We start from the raw sequence: 20,401 nt of genomic DNA, 5'->3' as shown, positions 1-20,401 counted from the left end.
AAGCACAAATACATGTTTGGGCCCTAGGGGCATACCAAACCATATACCAATAAAGTGGTATAAGAACCATGACTTAACTAGACAGAAGGCCTAGAGCCTGTAGAAGTGCTTGGACCACAAGGAACCACCCAAGGTAGTGACACAGGGGACCCACGGGGGATGCATGCAGTGTGAGAACACAGCCGCGAATCGCCGTTAACTTCTATGGGGAAAGTCGCGGTTGGAAATTAAGAGTTTAAGGACACTTAGAGGATGACTACGAGCGATCCCTTTTGGACTTAGAGGTGTCTAGGGCCAACACCCACGGGAGCACCAGAGTACTCGCGTTACCTCACCCAGGGAAGCCGGGTGCATTGGTGTCTTTTGGTGTCGGGTCACGTCGCTGTTTCCAATGGAAGCCGGCAAGGAAGTGCTTCTGCCGTGAAGAGGAGAAGTGTCTGGACAGATCCAAGCCTGGATCTAGGATGGAAGGAACCTGAAAGCAGAGGGGACAGAGTCTGGGTCACTTACCAGTGACCAGGGGCACGATAGTCTAATGCCCACTGATGTGGGGTGCTTCAGGTGAGTTGACGGGTGTCTTGACTCTTCAGCCATGACGTCCAGGAGGCGTTGACGACAACCAGGAGCTGGATTCAAGCTGTCCCACAAAGTCTGTTGAGTGCTGCGGTGTCGGCAACCAAGATGGACCCAACAAGCCTTGGCAACCTGAGGTTCTGGACTTTTAAGAGTCCAGAGGTGTCAGGGAAACAACACCCAAAGACCCCTGAGTTCCTCCTGTCTCGGTGCACAAATAAACAGAGACACGGGCTTCTCGATGGTGGCGTCAAAGACCAAGGTTTATTTACTGCAGGGACACAGAAGTCATAGGAACCACACAGAGGCAGAATCTACGAGACTGTTCAAATTGCATTAAGTGGGTTGTTCTTTAAATACACGCAAAATGTCTTTAGGCAACGTTACATGAATATTTTCTCATGCCCAACCCGGTATCCTAAACAAACAGTAAATATACATCAAATAATAATTAGTCGTAGGATTTCGGTATTCGATCAGATTCCCTTGACAGTTTTCCATTCTTTGTCCGATCCTCCCCATCATAAAAATCGTAACCTCCCCATTGTAAAAGCCCAGAAGGAGAGGAGCAGAGCCAGGTGCAAAGGATTGAAAAGTAGGATAAGAGGTGTTTATGGATCATAAACGGGCATGGCTACCGTCTTCGGCCTTTCAGTCAGGACAACGGACACGAGAACCAGTATAGCAGGACTGGCCTCAGGCAGGGGAGGCAGCTTGATTCTGCCTAGTCATGTAGCGTCAGCCTTTCTCGGGGCTTGAGCTTACGTGTCCTTAACAAGGTGACTCTGCCGGGGTCATCGCCCGGTCATTGACTATGTGAGGGCAAGAAACAAAATGGATGCCGTAACTAAAATGGATGCCATGACTTTACAACAGAATGCCCTATTTCTCAGTGAATTCATGATAGTTGCGTAGCGAAAACACTGTCATGCATGTAATGGATCATTTGCGGTTCATTGGTACCGAAATCGTGTCAGTACTACGATACCGAATTCACGGGTTCAGATCGCTACAGAACCTCAGACCGTCCTTTTGCCCTTACATAGGCAATAACTCACTCTATGTCAGAATCCATTTCTATGTTCATCAGGTCACTGATATGTTGTTGAAGCATTACTCTATCCCGTGACGTATCTCTAAAAACAGGTGGTCTTCTTACGCATGTTGAAATGCAGAGGTTACATAAGGCAGGACCACACTGAACAATGAGACAGCACGAAAATAAAAATACCAACGCAACACCAGTGACTATCAGAACCTTCCATCCCCACGCAGACAACAGGCTCCAGAACCATCCCATTAATGACCAGTCACCTTCCTCTACATGAATAGAGTCAGAAATCTTATGTAAGTTAGAGATGGCCTTGTACACCGTTGGCGCATTATCTGGGATAAAAACACAGCAACTCGATTGGATCATCTTACATACTCCACCTCGATCTGCAAGTAACACATCAAGAACCATTATGGTTCTGTAACGTCATGAGGCGATCCGCTTGAAGCTCAGCTGTCAGGTTACTAAGGGCACCCGCAGTTTCGGTGATAGTGGATTCAACTACCCGTGTTAGTTGACGTAAGTTTCTACTGTTGGCCATAGGCCCCCAGAACGGAAGGAAACCTTTGAAGAAGTCTCCTGCTTCTTGGCCAGCAGTATCTTCTTTACTGAAAACACCTCTCACAACTCTAGTTTTGTGATAGTCCGGTGCAGCAGTGTATGTCGGAGGTAGCAGTTGAGCGATATAACATGAGCCTGAGAAGTCAGCAGGCAGCCATGTGTATGCTCTGTCTTGGCAAACAAAATAGGTACCCTTAGCAGCTAAGAATGCAGGGGAAGACTGTGACGGGAAAACATATGTTTCGATACAGTCACTCTTCCCTAGTCGAGCTTTCGGATTCCTCCCATTTCCTTGCAAACAGACCTGACCTTGGTGGGGTACGACCCAGATCGGAGTCGAGCTTTTACGTTTGTTCTCACCCAGAGTAATGCCATATTCCGTAACATTCCAACCCATGTAAACTCGCAATTCATCCTTGGGAATGAACGGAGTATTATTGACATCTCTAACCATGTCAGTGATTCCTTTTACCAAGGCTCTATTAGCAGAGTTATACCGAGTGGAACGCGGAGGTCGTGGAGGATAGGTCTCTAGGGCATAAGCGAACATGGTCTGAAACGCCCAGAATGATCCATTATAACTAAAGGGCAGGACCAGATAAGGGATGCCCTTGTCCATGGTATGTGGTATCAAGCCACACACCCAGCAGTTTGTTGTGTTAACCACTAGTTGATGTTGGTGCAAGAGCTGAATGAAAGTGTTATTTATAAACTCAGAGTGTCGAGCTTGCTCGTGGGCAGGAAAAGGATGGAAAGAATGGAGAGAAACAACAGTCGGAGAAACAGGAACATGGGGAGATACTGTAGATGTAACAGGTGTAAAGATCAACTGAATACCAAAAATGATTCCGCCTACCAAAGTTATCAAAACAATTAGAAGTGTCAGAGTACATTGCATTAGAAAACATTTACTACGTAATATGTCATATAGCTTTGTCTTGTACACATTTATGACATTAACCCGTCGCAGTTCAGGAAGCTCCATCTTCTACAACCGTTCGCAACGGATGGTTTGTACCTGTTAAAAACTTGCCTCTGTTTACCCTGGGAGTTCCCAAGATAGACAGAAGAAACCAACCTTGTGTCTGATTCCCTGCAAATTAAAACAAGGCACCCGTTACGACCCTACGGTAACCCAGATGGCAAGGTGAGAGAAACAATAAAAACAAAAAGATAAAAATTTTGAGCAAACTTCCTGACTGAATGGAATGTAATAAGATCAAAACAGTTTTCAAACAGAAAGGTAATTATGCAATGTCATTAGTTCATAACATGAGAACGTAGATTATATCTGTACTTTCCGGGTCTTGTCTGATCTTGAAATAGCTGGTCTACAGGTGCGGAAATGTTCGACTTCACAGGTGGCAAATGTTCACTTTGTACAATACTCGGTCCAAGATTCAAAGGAGCGGTTCCTGCTGAGGTGTCAAAGTTCTGTGTTTCAGTTCGTGGGTGGTCCGTTATGTACTCTGCATCACTGAAAGGGATGTGCCTAGGAACAGATTCTGTCTCGGATACACCAAATCCCTGTCTAACCCAATTTTCATAGGGGAGTGGGAGAGGGACACGCTTTGTATGGCTAGCGTGCACCCAATTTTTCCTTCCAGCTAGGCGTACAGCAGTTCTTGTTGTGAGGAGTACCTGGAACGGACCCACGAATCTTGGCTGGAGGTTCCGAGTTCGTTCGAAATTCCGAACTACAACTTGGTCGCCTGGTTTCAACGTGTGGCCTGGACTCTCTGGCAGTTTAGGCAAGGATTCGAATACCTGTTGATGAATAAGGCTTAATTTAGCAGTCAGATCATAAAGATAATCAATCAACATTGGGTATTCAATCTGTTTGAATTCCTTTGGCCTAGGGACTCCCCAAACATTAGCAGGACGACCGAACACAATCTCATATGGGCTAAGCCCTACTCGAGAGTGTACAGTCGCTCTGGTGGACAGTAGAGCTAAAGGCAGTGCGTCTGGCCAAGAGAGACCAGTGGAAGCTTGAATTTTAGCAAGTTTCAGCTTCAGGGTGCCATTGTACCCTTCAACCAAACCCGCTGACTGTGGGTGATTCGCACTGTGGAATTTCTGGGTAATACCCAGACCCGCACACACACTCTTCATAACTTTCCCTACAAACTCACTTCCATTGTCCGACCAAACAATCCGTGGCATACCATACCTGGGGAAATACTCTTTGAGGAGGATTTTGGCAGTGGACATAGCAGTGTTATCCTTTAACGGATATGCCTCAATCCATCTTGAAAAGGCACAGACTACCACTAGGACGTATTTAAGATTGTTACACCTATCCATGTGGATATAATCCAACTGAATCACTTCAAAGGGACAAGAAGGGGGAGCAAAATGACCAGTTGGGGTTGGGGTTCCCTTTCCAGGATTATGCATCAGGCATATCATGCAATTTTTCACCACTCTTTCCGCACACTTAGTAATTCCATCGTTCTTCCATACTGGAGCTAACATTTTACAGATCCCTTTCGAACTGATGTGCGCCGCTCCATGCACCATCGTGACTACCGCAAGTACATACGCATCAGGTAACATCCAACGTTGCTGCTCAGACAAATCAACCCAACATCCACTTGAATCCATTTTACCCGTTTTCTCCTTCCATTCATTCTTCTCATTTTCAGTTGCTTCCTTCTGGATTGCCTTCACACTTTCAATCGTATTCTCACACATCCCTGATTCAGCAATCCATCTTGCAGACGTTGCAACATACATTCGGCTCGTCATGTTCTTGGCCGTCTCTTTGGCGACCTCATCAGCAAACGCATTCCCACGGCCAACATCATCCGTAATCTTCCGATGTGCACTGCACTTCACAATCGCAACTTCATTCGGTAGGGTCAGGGATTCCAATAGATCACTGACTAACTGTCCATGTTGGATCTTAGTCCCATGGGACGTGAGAAAACCTCTTTCTCTCCAGAGACGTCCAAAGCTATGTGATACGCCGAAGGCGTATTGGCTGTCAGTAAACACATTCACTCTCTTTCCCTCAGCTAGAACACACGCTCTTGTTAGTGCAATTAATTCTGCAGCTTGGGCAGAATTCTGACTTACTCTTGCAGTCTCAACAATCGTACTCAAAGTCGTAACTGCATACGCGGCCGTCACATCACCATTCTGTAACTTAAAGCACGACCCATCGACATATAAGGTGCCGTCTGGATCTAGTAACGGAGTATCTTTCAAATCAATCCTACCTTTCGTCTCTTCCTCAGTTCTAAAACAACAGTCATGGGGCTCTGAATCACTCGACTCCTGAGTAGTCGGCAACAGCGTTGCTGGATTCAATATGTTGCTTCGCTTGATCTGAATGTGACTTGCCAAAAGCGTCAGCTCATAGCCTGATAGTCTAGCACTGGTGAGGTGCTGAGTTTTCGTTCGATTCATGAGTGTATCCACAGCATGTGGAACCATGACTACTAACATGTTGTTCATGACTAGTCCAGCAGACTGTCGAATAGACACTGCAGCTGCTGCTGTGGCTCTCAAACAACTTGGCAATGCTCTGGCTACCGGATCTAATGTGGATGAGAAATATGCACAAGGCCGCTGTTTGTCACCAAATTGTTGCGTTAATACACTCAACGCACAACCTTCTCTTTCATGGACATATAAAGTAAACGGCTTACTGTAGTCAGGAGTACCCAACACAGGAGCTGAACACAGTGCATCACGTAAGTCGGAGAAACTTTGTTGACATTCATCAGACCATGGCAAAGGACTCGGAACACCTTTTCCAGTCAGGGCTACCAATGGTTTTGCCATGAGAGAAAAATTTGGGATCCATTGCCTGCAGTATGACGTAATACCCAAAAACGCACGCACTTCTCTCTGTGTGCTTGGTACAGTCATCTGCGAGATTGCTTTGATTCTCTCTGGGGTCAACCTTCTTCCCTCCTTTGACAAAAGATGACCTAAGTAGGTCACTTCTTGGCAACAATATTGCAGTTTAGAAGGTGACACCTTGTGATGTAAGTCTGACAAATGACGTAATAGAGAAATTGTAGCTGCTTTGCAAGTTTCCTTGTCATCAGTGGCTAGTAAAAGATCGTCTACGTATTGGATCAGAGCAACACCAGGAGGAAGTACAAGAGCATCTAATTGACTCTTCAATGCTTGGCTGTAAATTGAAGGGCTCTCACAGTAACCTTGTGGAGCGCGCTTGAATCTGAAACTGCGACATCCTAAGGAGAAACCAAAAATGTCTCTACTTTCCTCGGCTATGGGAATGCTGAAAAATGCATTTTTCAAGTCGATAACTGTAAACCATGAGGCTGAGGCAGGAATCAACGTCAATAATGCAGTGATATCTGGGACCACAGGAAACTGCGGGATCACTATTTTGTTAACCTCTCTGAGGTCAATCACAAATCTGTAGATTGGAGGCTTGGAAGGGTCAGTACGTTTCAAAATCGGCAGAACAGGACTATTGCAGACATTTCCTCTAGTTTCCTCAATCACATCTTTCTGTATTAAGTCTTTCACAATCAGTAAGAGTGCACGTTCACCTTCATTCGAAATCCGATACTGTGGGATTCGTGGGAATTTAACATTCGCTTTCAGACTTACCACATAAGGGGGAATTTCCAAGAGGCCTACATCGTTAGGACCAGTTGCCCAAAGAGTATCAGGGAGAGAACGCAGCTCCGGTGGGAGCTTATCCATCGACATGTACATTGGAGAGATGACTCTTTTGCCTAATGTGAGCTGTACTCCCGAAGGAGAACAGTACAGTGTCGCATGCAGGCGTTTCAACAGATCCAAACCAAGTAGATTCTCATTACAACCGGTTGTTAGGATAAGGGGTGCTTCTAGTTCGCATGGCCCCACAGATATTGGCAAAGGATTAGAAACAGGATTGTGAACAGGGGCACCTGAGAAACCTACTGAAGTGTTCGTTAAGCCAGACAAAGGTGCGCCAGGGAGTTTCGCATGCATAATTGAACTTTTTGCCGCACCAGTATCCAACAGAAACGGTTCGACCACGCCTGAGGTAACTACTGCGACATAAGGTCCACTCTGATCAACTGGAACTGATACTACTCCCTCTCTTTGCCTGTGGCTGTCCTAGTGCTCGCTTCTCTGAATCTCCTCATTATGATCATAATAATCTTCAACATGATACTGTGGAGATCTACCTAGTTGCGCAGGTTGTACATTTCGCTGATCGAAATATTTCGATTGGCGATCGGCCTGTGGTGTCATAGTACCACGACCTCTACCTCTAGGAGTTTGCATAAATCCAACAGTACCTCTCTGAGCTGGGACACCACTAGTCTGTGCGTGCAGTACCGGACACTCATTCTTATAATGACCCTCCTTTTTACAATAGGCACACTGATTCCATGCTAACTGTTGTCGAGAAAAACCATAATTAAATCTTTGGGATGTCCCTTGCTGGAATTGTGGCTGTTGCTGAAACTGGGGTCGCTGCTGTGAATCTGACTGATTCGAACGAGGCGGATACGCCTGTTGCAAAAGAACTTTAGTCTTTAAATCTTTTGTTTTCTTTTCTGACTTTTCCTTCTCTTCTTTCTCTCTATTCTCGTAATACTGAGCAGTTGCAAGTATCTGTGCTGTTGTCGACACTGCCCATGCACTTTCAGAATCCTTTAACTTGTTACTAAGTTCAGGTAGTAAATTAAACACGAACTTGTCGACGAACAATCTCTGACCTCCTTCAGTACTCATATCTTGCCCACTGTGGTCTACGAAGGTCTCTTCAAATCTTGTGAAAAAGTCAGAAACTCTTTCGTCCTTCTTTTGTTTGCATGCCGATAGTTTATCCCAATTGACTCGTAACGCTGGCATCAGCGTTTTCATCAGATTAATTATTCTGCCAGGCAAGGCAGCAATTAGAGGTTCAGGTTTAGCACCGCCAACTTGTTGCGCATCTGCTGCTACAATAGCTGGCAAATCACCTCATAAGACGACTGGGTGGTTCTCTTGTCGAATCTTGGCCCATATAGGCTGTGGCACTACATTACCAAATAACATTTCAATGTCTGCCAAATTCATGATGCACGCTTGAACTGTCTGCGTTAACTCTTTGTAATAACCAGCAGGATTTTTACGTGGGTCTGGTAACGCTTGTTTTACTGCTAATACTTCAGCCCGTTTCCAAGGAATGTGTATCCACACTCTCTGGAATTGTGCCGGGGCAGCTGCAATACCATTAGCCGCATCAGCTTGAACTGCATCACGCCATATCGGTGGAACTTCCCTCATCGGATATTGACCTTGTTTTTTCCTAGTAGTAATCGGTGAACCATCAGGGTGGTCCCTTGTCGCTCGAAGAGGGGAATCATCCCTATATGCTAAAATCAGTTCTATCGCTCCCCTTACTTCTGAACCTATCACCATTCCTGCGGCAAACTTCTGTTGAATATTTATCAGATCAGAGGGGACGGAATCTAAGTCATCATCTTCCCATTCTTCACGCACAAGAGAACACATCACGTCAAAAACATAACGTTGAGTTGGTTCATTCCATTGCATAAAAGTATCTAACACTCTTTGTGCATCATACTTCACAGCTTTCGACATCCACCTAAGAGCTGTCGAATCTAACATGTCTCGTTCCTGAGGACCAGGAAGCTGGCTACGTCTCTGTATAGAGTCAGAAACGGGGGTCTCAATTAAAGACCTGTAGAGAGGAGTTAAGATATTAGTTACAGAGTCGGTTATTTTCCGACGAACGGAAAGCGGAGTCAGAATGTTCACAGGGTTCGGGGATAGGGCAGCTGGAGCAGATGAAATAGTAAGGGTGGGAGTAGCAGGTAAAGCAGTTTGCGTAACGACAGGCAAAGGCGGAGCAGGCGACCCAGGAAGAGGGGGTGCCGAAGGAACATTAACCACGGGAAGGACAGGAGCTGGAATCCAAGGAAGTGGAGCAACTATTCCAGGCTGACCAGCAGCTGGCTGTACAACAGGTAGTAACTGTGGTACTGTAATACCTTGTGCATACGGTGGAGGTGAATTCAACAGGTAAGACAACAGAGGATCCTTCTCATGATCCTCCATCGGCTTAGTAGGACAAGATGGCAATGCAGGGTAACATTTATCAATTGCCAAATTATATTTTCTATTCGCCATCTCCATTGCTTTCTCAGTCTCGTTGACATGCAGCTGCCTAGCAGACTCCATTAAAGACAACCCTTTCTCTTTCTGTTCTTTCTTCGTCTTCCTAATTTCTCTCTGTTTGGCTTCTTTGCGCCATACGCGAAAAGAATCAAACATTGCCGGCCGGGCTTTTCTCTTAAACAACTTCATTTCTAGATTGTCTAGAATTTCGGTTTCGAAGCTACCATGCGGTGGCCAACTAAGGACACCATCTTTTCTGGTATAACGGACCCATACTTCATTATACGTAATAGGACCAACACCATGTTTACAATAGAGCTCATATGTAGGAGTTCCAATCGGAGGAACCGAACACGAATCCTCCAACCGGGAATCCCCGTTGCAACGTAACCAGGACAGGAAACAATTACTACTGGTAGTCATGACAAACAAAGACAAATTCCAACCAAAATGCGCAAAGAACTTAGGCCTACCAAAATGAACTAATACCAAAACAAAGATTATCTAAACAAGAGCAACCAATGATAATCTACTAATTAAACCAGAGCAACAAGGAACAACCAAACTGAGCGTAACCCACTTAATACTTAACTGAAATGTGGAAGACGTCACCAAGGAGAACCCGTCTACGTCTCGCCGTACTAAGGTCTGCACCTCGGGTCCAAGACAGGGCGACAGTCAGGGCAGCGGTCCTCTGTAGCCGTCTGGGAACGGGAACCCTCGTGGAAGAGATCGTCGGGCCACTTTTACGACATGCAGGGATCGATGAAGCGGGGTACCTCCCTCCGGAATCTTCACACGAAACTTCTCGAACTTTTCAGGCTTTGGACCGGTACCGGATGACGTCGCCCCACATTGGGCGCCAATTTGAGGTTCTGGACTTTTAAGAGTCCAGAGGTGTCAGGGAAACAACACCCAAAGACCCCTGAGTTCCTCCTGTCTCGGTGCACAAATAAACAGAGACACGGGCTTCTCGATGGTGGCGTCAAAGACCAAGGTTTATTTACTGCAGGGACACAGAAGTCATAGGAACCACACAGAGGCAGAATCTACGAGACTGTTCAAATTGCATTAAGTGGGTTGTTCTTTAAATACACGCAAAATGTCTTTAGGCAACATTACACGAATATTTTCTTATGCCCAACCCGGTATCCTAAACAAACAGTAAATAGACATCAAATAATAATTAGTCGTAGGATTTCGGTATTCGATCAGGTTCCCTTGACAGTTTTCCCTTCTTTGTCCGATCCTCCCTATCATAAAAATCGTAACCTCCCTATTGTAAAAGCCCAGAAGGAGAGGAGCAGAGCCAGGTGCAAAGGATTGAAAAGTAGGATAAGAGGTGTTTATGGATCATAAACGGGCATGGCTACCGTCTTTGGCCTTTCAGTCAGGACAACGGACACGAGAACCAGTATAGCAGGACTGGCCTCAGGCAGGGGAGGCAGCTTGATTCTGCCTAGTCATGTAGCGGCAGCCTTTCTCGGGGTTTGAGCTTACGTGTCCTTAACAAGGTGACTCTGCCGGGGTCATCGCCCGTTCATTGACTATGTGAGGGCAAGAAATAAAATGGATACCGTAACTAAAATGGATGCCATGACTTTACAACAGAATGCCCTATTTCTCAGTGAATTCATGCTAGTTGCGTAGTGAAAACACTGTCATGCATGTAATGGATCATTTGCGGTTCATTGGTACCGAAATCGTGTCAGTACTACGATACCGAATTCACGGGTTCGGATCGCTACAGAACCTCAAACCTCAAGTCACATGGCAATAGAAACAGGATGTCGTGCAGACCAGCAAGGTCTGGGGGACTCACCCAGCAAGGGTAAGTCAGGGCTCATCTGAAGCAACCAGGAAAGTCCAATCAGAAGAGGAGTCACCTTCGTGGGGACCCACTGGCCAACAGGCTAGCGATCGCGAAGGAGTCTTGAGTGGTCGCACTTGAAACCGGCCCACGAGTTACTCGTGGAGTGGAGGCCAGAGATCTTTGGTGCAGGAGGTGCTCAAGGCTGGGGCTACCCGGAGCCCAAAGCACAACTTTGAGGAAGACCAGGAAGATGATGGATCAGAAAAAGATCATGGTGTCCAGGGGTCCCGGATCCACGTCACCCACGATAGTCACGGGCCTCAGCTTTGCTGTGGACTCAGGGTAGCCTCAGGAAGACTGGAAATCCACCTCTGGGGATGCAGAGACTTCGGTGTCCGGCGGGAGCTTCAGAATTGCAGACCGGACAGTTGCTTCTTTGGTGCCTGCCAAGCAGGGGAGTCACTCCTTGACCCCAAGGGAGATTTCTTCAGTCTTCTAGTTGAAATAGAACATCAAAGGTCCAGGAAATTTGTTGCAGAGTTTCATCCAGGGTAATCTAAAGTCTCAAGGGCTGGGTTCCCATACTTCTACATATTCTAGGGACACACCTATGGGAGGGTTTGGAAAGAGGGGTGGTTACACCCATTTCCTTTGTCCAGTTTCACACCAGAGCAGGGGCAGGTAGCCCCTGCAACCGGTTTGAACTGGACTATGCACAGGGACACCAAGTGTGCCCCCAGTGCAGGATTTTAAAGCACTAGAGAGTGCTCCCGCCCAGCCCCAATACACATCTGCCTGTCTGGGAGGTGATTACACCTTCCTGGACAGGAGACCTATTGTCCAGGCCTCCCCTGCCGGAGTTTCGGTCAGCAGCAGGAGACCAGATCCGTGTCTGTGGCATCCATTTTGTGATGCCAGGGCTTTAGAAAGTCTTTACCGGGTAGACCAGTGTGAACATGTCTCTCCCTCTAGAAGGGTGGAATGCTACCCCCACCAGAACTGGTCAGGGGTAGTATTCCAAAGCGTTTGATACCAAACACGACATGTTTCCGTGCAGCCAGTCCAAAGTTAGCATTTACCGTGAGGTTATAATGCACTTAAGAGTATATGGTCAGGCTGCACCACAAACAGCATCAGAGGAGGTACTCCGAATGCTGCAGAGGGGCTCTGCTCATGCAGGGGCACCATCTCACATAAAAACCTAGCACTCTTCCTTCAGGATTGTTAAGGCCTGCCATAGGAGTGACATAGGTTTTATATGTGTGTTCAATGGTAGTGATATAGGTAGCCTATACCACAGTAAGGGATGCAAGCACCTTCTTACCAAGGCTGCAGTAGCAAACCTGTGGTGTCATTTTGGAGTGCTTCCCAGGGGTGGCATAATACATGCTTCAGCCCCTGGTAGGCCTCTGAGGTACCTATGCCCTAGGTACATAGTATACCATGTACATGGAAACCATTTTAGAGAGCTAGGCTGGGGTCCTGATTAGCAGGGCCACACCAGCAAAAAGTGGGGGTACCTATGTGAAGCAGATCCTACTCTCTTACACAACCCCCTCAAATGCAGCAACATTAAACTAACCTTGACCAGTTGAGTCTTCATGTTCTAAGTGGAAATACCTAGAGAGTCCATCTGCATTGGCATGGTTACTCCCAGGTCTATGTTCAACTGTAAAGTCCATCCCCTGTAGGGAAATGGACCGCCTAAGCAGTTTGGGGTTTTCACCCTTAATTTTTTTAGCCATAAGAGGGGCTTATGGTCTGTCTGAACAAGCAAGTGAGTACCAAACAAGTATGGACTCAACTTCTTCAGAGCCCAAACCACAGCAAAGGCCTCCCTCTCAATGGCTGACCAACATTTCTCTCTAGGGGTCAGCCTTCTGCTTATATAACCTACTGGCTGATCCTGACCTTCATCATTTAATTGTGACAGTACAGCCCCTACCCCAATTCAGCTGCATCTGTTTTGACAATGAACTTCTTCGAGTAATCAGGACTCTGTAGAATGGGAGCAGTGCACATGGCCTGCTTCAGGTCATCAAATGCCTTTTGACAGCTTGCTGTCCACTGAATCTTTTTGGGCATTTTATTAGAAGTTAAGTCATTCAGGGGTGTCAGTATTGATCCATACCCCTTGACAAATCTACTATAGTACCCAGTCAGGCCTAAGAAGGCTCTCACCTGAGTCTGGGTGGTTGGAGCAACCCAGTCCATGATGGTCTGGATTTTGCTCTGCAGTGGTTGAACCTGGCCTCCACCTATAAGGTGGCCCAGGTACACAACCCGACTGTGCCCTATCTGGCACTTGGTGGCCTTGATAGTGAGGCCTGCCTTTTGCAGGGCCTCCAAAACATTCCTTAGGTGGACCAGGTGATCCTCCCAGGTGGAGCTAAAGACAGCAATATCATCCAGATAAGCTGCACTGTAGGCTTCCAGACCTGTGAGAACTGCATTCACCAACCTTTGGAAAGTGTCAGGTGCATTCTTCAAACCAAAGAGCATCACCACAAATTGGTAATGCCCACTTGGGGTCGAAAATGCTGCTTTGGGGTTTGCATCATCAGCTAGTCTGATCTGCCAGTTGCCAGCTGTCAAGTCAAATGTGCTAAGGTACTTGGCTGAGGCCAAAGTATCTATAAGCTCATCTGCCCTTGGAATTGGATGGGCATCAGTCCTAGTGACTTCATTAAGACCCTGTAGTCCACACAAAACCTCATCTCTCTTTTCCCACCACGGGTGTGAGGTTTTGGCACAAGGACCACTGGACTAGCCCAAGGGCTATCTGAGGGTTCAACAACTCCCAAATCCAACATTTTCTGGAATTCTGTCCTGATACAGTCCTTGACATGGTCAAGTTGCCTATAAATCCTATTTTGAATAGGCAAACTGTATCCAGTGTCCACTTCATGAGTGCACCAGGTAGTCTGACTTGGAGTCAGAGAAAACATGTTTCTGAACTGATTGAGGACCTGCCTGCAATCAGTTTGCTGCTGGGCAGTGAGGCTGCCTGCCAAGGCCATACCATCAACTGACCCATCATCAGGGTTCTGTGAGAAGAGGTCAGGGAGTGGGTCACTCTCTTCCTCCTGTCCCTCATCAGTAGCCATGAACAAGACCATGTCAGCCCTGTCTACATATGGCTTTAGCCTGTTGACATGGAGAACCCTGTGGGGACTCCTGGGAGTTCCTAGGTCTACTAAGTAGGTAACCTCTCCCTTCTGTTCAAAACTAGTGTGGGGTCCACCCCCTTTGTCTTGGAGAGCTGCTGGGGCCACAGGCTCCAACACCCACACTTTCTGTCCTGGCTGGTAAACAGTCAGTACAGCCTTTTGGTTAGGCCAGGCTTTTTGAAGTTCCTGGCTAGCCTCAATGTTTTTAGTTGCCTTTGTCATGTACTCAGCTATCCTGGAGCGGAGTCCACTATGTCTTGCTTTGGGGGCTTGAGAGGTAACTCCCATCCTTCCTTCACCAAACACAATGGACCCCTGACAGGGTGACAAACAAAAGTTCAAAGGGGCTGTAGCCAACCCCGTTTTGTGGCACCTCCCTGTATGCAAACCAAACGCAGGGCAAGAGGATGTCCCATCTTCGCCTAAGCTTTTCTGGGAGCCCTTTAATCATGTCCTTTAAGGTTTTGTTGAACCTTTCAACCAAATCATTGCATTGTGGGTGATAGGGTGTGGTGAATTTGTAAGTCACTCCACACCCCTTCCACATTGCCCTTAAGTAACCAGGCATGAAGTTGGTACCTCTGTCTGATACCACCTCCTTAGGAAAACCCACTCTTGAGAAAACTCCCAACAGGGCTCTTGCCACCACAGGTGCTGTAGTGGTCCAAAGGGGAATAGCTTTTGGGTACCTGGTAGCATGATCCACTATCACCAGGATAAATCTGTGCCCAGATGCTGTTTGGGGATCAATGGGACCAACAATGTCAATACCTACCCTTTCAAAGGGCACCCCCATTACAGGTAGTGGTATCAGGGGGGCCTTTGTAGTGCCACCTGCCTTGCCACTGGCTTGGCAGGTTACACAGGAGCAACAAAACAATTTTGTGTCTTCAGACATGTGGGGCCAGTGAACGTGAGGGACAAATCTGTCCCAAGTCTTGTTCTGGTCCAGGTGACCTGCTACCGGGATATCATGGGCTAGGGTCAATAGGAAACCCCTGAACTTCAGAGATATAACCGACCTCCTGGTGGCACCAGGCTTGGGGTCTCTACACTCTGAGTACAGGAGTCCATCATCCCAAAACACCTTTATGGTACCAGTAGCACTCCCAGCAGCCTCAGCAGCAGCTTGCTGTCTGAGGGGTTCAAGAGAGGGGCAGCTCTGCTGCTCCTGGCTCAGATCTGCCCTGGAAGGCCCCCCTATCCCCAAGAACTCAACCTGATCATGCTCAAGCTCCTCTGGGACAGTTCCTTCTTCAGGACTGTGATCATCTCCCTCAAGAGACTGATCCTCCTTCTGAGTCAGGGGGAAGGCTCTTTCTTCACCCTTCTGCTCCTCATCTTGGATGGCACTTGGTCCATTATTCCAGAATCCAAGGCCCGTTCAGTTTCAGATATTTTGGCCTGTGACCTGGTCACAGCAAACACATCTCCAGGGATGCCCAGCATTTCTGCATGAGTCCTGAGCTCTACCTCTGCCCAAGCTGAAGTCTCAAGATCATTGCCAAGCAAGCATTCGACTGGTAGGTCTGCACTCACCACAACCTTCTTAAGGCCAGTTACCCCTCCCCAGGAGACGTTAACAACTGCCAGAGAATGGTCTGTTCTGACATGGCTAGCATTGGTCACTTGATACATTTCACCAAATATAATCTGCCCAGGTTCCACAAGATATTTTGTCATTACAGTGACACTTGCTCCTGTGTCCCTGAATGCCAAAGCCTGTACTTCATTGATTAAAGACTGTTGCCTGTACTTGCCCAAGTTACTAGGACTCACAGAGGGGGTCATATCCATGCCCCCATCACAGACAAGAACAGCCTGAGTGGTTTCTCTGCCTAGGCCAGAACCCAAATCAGTACCCAGAGTCAACCCTACTATACCCTTGGCTTGTATATTCCCACCACCAATTGTGTAACTGCACTAGGGGGAGCAGGTGCCTTAGGTGCATTGTTGGGGGCTGGAGTATTCTCTTTGGACGTGGTGCAATCACTGGTCCAATGTGTCTTTTGCTTACATACTTTGCACCATGGTTTCTTTTGGCCTTTCCCTTTGTTGGACTGTGAATCCCCACCTGAAGAAGATTTTTTGGGACTTTGTGAAGACTTCTGGTCTTTACCCTTCTCCCCACCCTTGTCAGAGTTCTTAGAATCTTGCTTCTTTGGGTCACCACCTTGGTTCTGTACCTTCTGCCTCACCCTGGTTCTGACCCATTTGTCTGCCTTCTTTCCCAATTCTTGGGGAGAGGTCAGGTCAGAGTCTGCCAGGTACTGGTACAACAGCTGATTTTGATAGTTATTAAGACTCTGCTCCCTCATTATCAGATTGTACAATCCTATGAAGTCACACACTTTACTGCCCAATAACCACCCTTCCAGAGCCTTAGCAGCACAGTCAACAAAGTCCATCCAGTCTTGATTTTGTGCCTTTTTGGTATCCCTGAACGTGAACCTATATTTTTCAGTGGTTAGGCCAAACCCATCTATCAGTGCACTTTTCAAGACCTGGTAATCATCAGCATCCTCTTCTCTTACAGTGAGGAGCTTATCTCTACCTTTGTCTGCAAAGGAGAGCCATAAGATTGCTGCCCACTGCCCTTGGGGGACCCTCTGTACTTTACAGGACCTCTCCAAGGCAGGTATCCATTTGTGGATGTCATCCCCACTCTGATAGGGAGTTTAAACTTATCTTGCTCATACTTCAGAAGTTTCTCTCTCCTCTCCTGTGAGGCTTCCCTCCCTTTGTGAGATGAAACAGAGGTCCCTACAGAGGAAGTAGACTGGACAGACTCCTTTGAGAGAGATCTATTCCTTCTAACCCGATTTTCAAGTCTTCCTGGAGAGACAAAGAGGGGAGCATTGTGCTCATCCTCATCATCCTTATCCAGTTGAGCTGTGGTCACCAGATCCTGATCATTGTCATCAGTCTGGTCAGCAGCAGAGTTTGGGCCAGGGGGAGTTCCACCCCCAGATCCACCCTCAACTGCTGCCCCACCCGCTCTGCCTACCCCTTCAGGTCCATTAGGCCCTGAGAGATCATCCAGCCTGAGTATCTGTAAAAGATGCTGGGTGGTTGGGCTTTTGCCTGTCTTCAGCTTCCTAATGGAACATAAGGCCCTAAGCTGAGCAACGGTGAGATCCTCATACTTATAGGGGAGAAGCCCACTGGCATCTGGCAGGGACTCACTGGTTCCTGGCTGATTAGACATTACTAGTGTGGTGTGGTGTATTGCACTACCTACACTAGTGTGGCCTACTAAACTCTCTTGAGTTGTGGAAAGGGTGTGCTAAGCCCTTAACACACAACTCTAAGTTCAGTAGAACTTACTGTATACTAAGCTTGATGTTATATGTACCTAAGGTACCTTTAGTGGTTTTAAGTTGATCAATTCAATTGAGATTATCTGGTAAAACAATAGCAAGCTGGAATCCCACCGCTGCCACCAATGTGAGAAGTTGGCCTGATACAAGGTGCCCACTATAACTAGTGGACAGCATTTATCAGGCCAACTTCTCACAACACCTGACAGGGCCAACTGGACCACTGTCAGAACCATCACAAAGTGAACTTAGTAAATATAAAACTTATCATAAACATGGAACACAACCAGTCATTGCTGGCAACTTTTAGCATCATCCGGTAGCATAAACCACATTCTGTGCCAACCTCACCAGCATAAACACATTATGCAATCATCTCATAAGTCTAAACGCATTAGACCCCCCCTCCTAAGCATAGCTCACATTACGCAATAGGCCTTACCAGAATACACACAGTATGCATACCCATCCTAAACTTAAACGCATTATGCCATAGACATCACCATAGCTACATTATGCAATACCACGTTATGCCTAAACACTTGACATACGTCACATCACATTCCAGTAAAACAACCAGTCATGACTGGTAACATTGCATCTTGCCTGGACCTGTTAGGCAAACATAGTAGGCCTGAAAGCTGGGCATAAACACAGAGTGCATAAATCACAACGGGACATAATCATTCTTTTGCCAACACTCCTAGTAATAGACACATTACGCAACTCGGTAGAGCCTGGTGCTCCACCAATGTCACCAATTTGCCCTCAGGCCAACTTGCCTTCTCAAAAGGCTCGAATGCCCTATGTCCCAATGTCAGGGCCGGCTGCCAATGCAGCAGAGAAACGTGTGTACAAGCACTGGCGTAAACGTTGCAGCTGCCCACTAATTGCTGGGCAGTTGTGGAAAACTGTAGGCAGGGGCACTCCTGTGCCCTGAGTCCTTCACTGCGACTCTAAAACACAACTGTGCCCAATGTCGCAGGGCAGGCACCGGCAAAGTGCCCCGACATGCCCCCATTGTTGCAGCTGTCCTCTGCAGGCAGGGCAGCTGGAACAAACAAAGGGACGGGGCTCTGGCACCTCTGTGCCCTTGAGGCCCCCACTGGGGTACCATAAACAAATTTCCCCCCATGTTGGAGTGGCCCGCAACAGCGGGACCGCTCAGGCACTAACACTGTGCCCTGACTTGCACCATCTCACTGGGGTGCTTTAGAGTTCGTGCCCAGACATTGGAGCCAAACGGGCTCTGCACACAAAGCCTGCCCCACACTGGAGCCACATGGGCTCTTGAATGATCACTTGTCCCATGTGGGAGCGGCCGCAACGGTGGGACCGCTCAGGTACTCACAATGTGCCCCTGGAGCGCCCAAGGGCTCTGGACCAACAAACTGCTGCTTCCCCACTTGGCCCCACTCACTAGACGGTCCTCTGCCTGCTCCAGTATCCTGGGACCAGCCACTCTCCTTCTCCAGCGTAGCTCCTCCGGCCAGAATGGAGCTCGCACAGCTCCAACTTTTCACATGCAGCGGGGTCAGGTACCGGCAATGTGCCTCGTGCCCCCTCCGCTGTTGACACCCAATGTGGCACCTTGCGGGGCTCTCCCTTTGACATGGGAGCCCTTCCGAACCAATCCTCTCTCTGCAACCCCGTGGGTGCGGGGCTTCCCTCGGTAAGGCGGACGTCCCACCCTATGACAGGCATCGCGCTGCCTGACTTCCGGCCCGGGCCGGCGGCGGTGATTTCACCAGCGAACACGGGTGGGCACCCGCAAAAGGCAGACAGCGCGGAGTGGGCAGTAAAAATAACCAGGGAGCGGCCATGTGGGGTGGGCACCCACCACTCAAATACCGGAATAAGCAGGGTGGGCACCCGCTGCCCTAGGCACCATGGGGGAAACCCTCATGCTGGGATTCCCCCCCATCCAGTTGACCAGCCCAGCGCTGAGGAGCCCTCGTGCACCTTTTCCTAGGAAAAATGTAGCGCTCACCAGGCGCTAGGTGGCCCAAGAGTCCTCGAAGTCCTGAGGGATAAAGGGGCCAGGCAGGGCCCAGGGAGGCAAGCCCTCCTGGCAGCCCCCCGGGCCCCAGCAGCAGCACGCCCCAGCAGGATCAGCACCCAAGTACAGAACAAAGTTATGGGGTCACAGCCCCTTCTTTTATACACCCTTTTACTTTGTCTGCGCCAGCACAGGGCTTGAGGAACCAGCAGAAACTGGTTCAGGGGGAAATTGGAGCACTCTGTGGACAGGGCTCCTCTTTCCCATTGTTAGGTGAGGGCTCGACATCAGACACACCACAGGGGGGCAGAGCCAGCATTCACTAGGGAAGACACCCCCCTGTTCAGAGTCAGGGGATTACCCCTCCCACCACTCTTCCTCCAGGCGTCCCATTCAGCTCACCCTGCCCCTCCTGGAGCCAACCACACCTCTCAGCTCCTGTCACTCACAAGCCAGACATGCAATTCACATCAGGCAGGCAGACACATAGCACACAGAAATGCCAACTTTTAAAAGTGGCATTTCTCCACCAGTCACCATAAATCTGCGCACACCATTGCACAGCATTTATCCTCACGAGTTCATAAATACTAAACTCGACCCTGCACTCATCTCATACCAGGAATTACCATGGACACACTCATCCCCAATGCATTCCTATTGGAGGGCAGGCCACTCTCACCACACATACACAGAGAGCTAACGCACTTTACACTGGACCACAGTGCTAAAGTGCTCAGAGGCCTAAAATCACCAACACCAGGTTACAGAAAAAGGCTAGGAGAATGCAAAACGTTTCGG

General features: G+C 48.1%; 1 protein-coding gene across 3 annotated transcripts in view; it reads left to right on the top strand.

Annotated features, from left to right (window-relative positions):
* Positions 1 to 20,401, top strand: part of LOC146798100 (cytochrome P450 2G1-like) — a 437,543-nt gene that overhangs the window by 108,593 nt on the left and 308,549 nt on the right. The window lies entirely within an intron of this gene.

This window comes from Triturus cristatus, chromosome 9 (genome assembly GCF_964204655.1).
Source record: "Triturus cristatus chromosome 9, aTriCri1.1, whole genome shotgun sequence".
Taxonomy (NCBI): domain Eukaryota; kingdom Metazoa; phylum Chordata; class Amphibia; order Caudata; family Salamandridae; genus Triturus; species Triturus cristatus.
The sequence above is the reverse complement of the archived record's forward strand: the minus strand, read 5'-3'. Positions and strand labels throughout refer to the sequence as shown.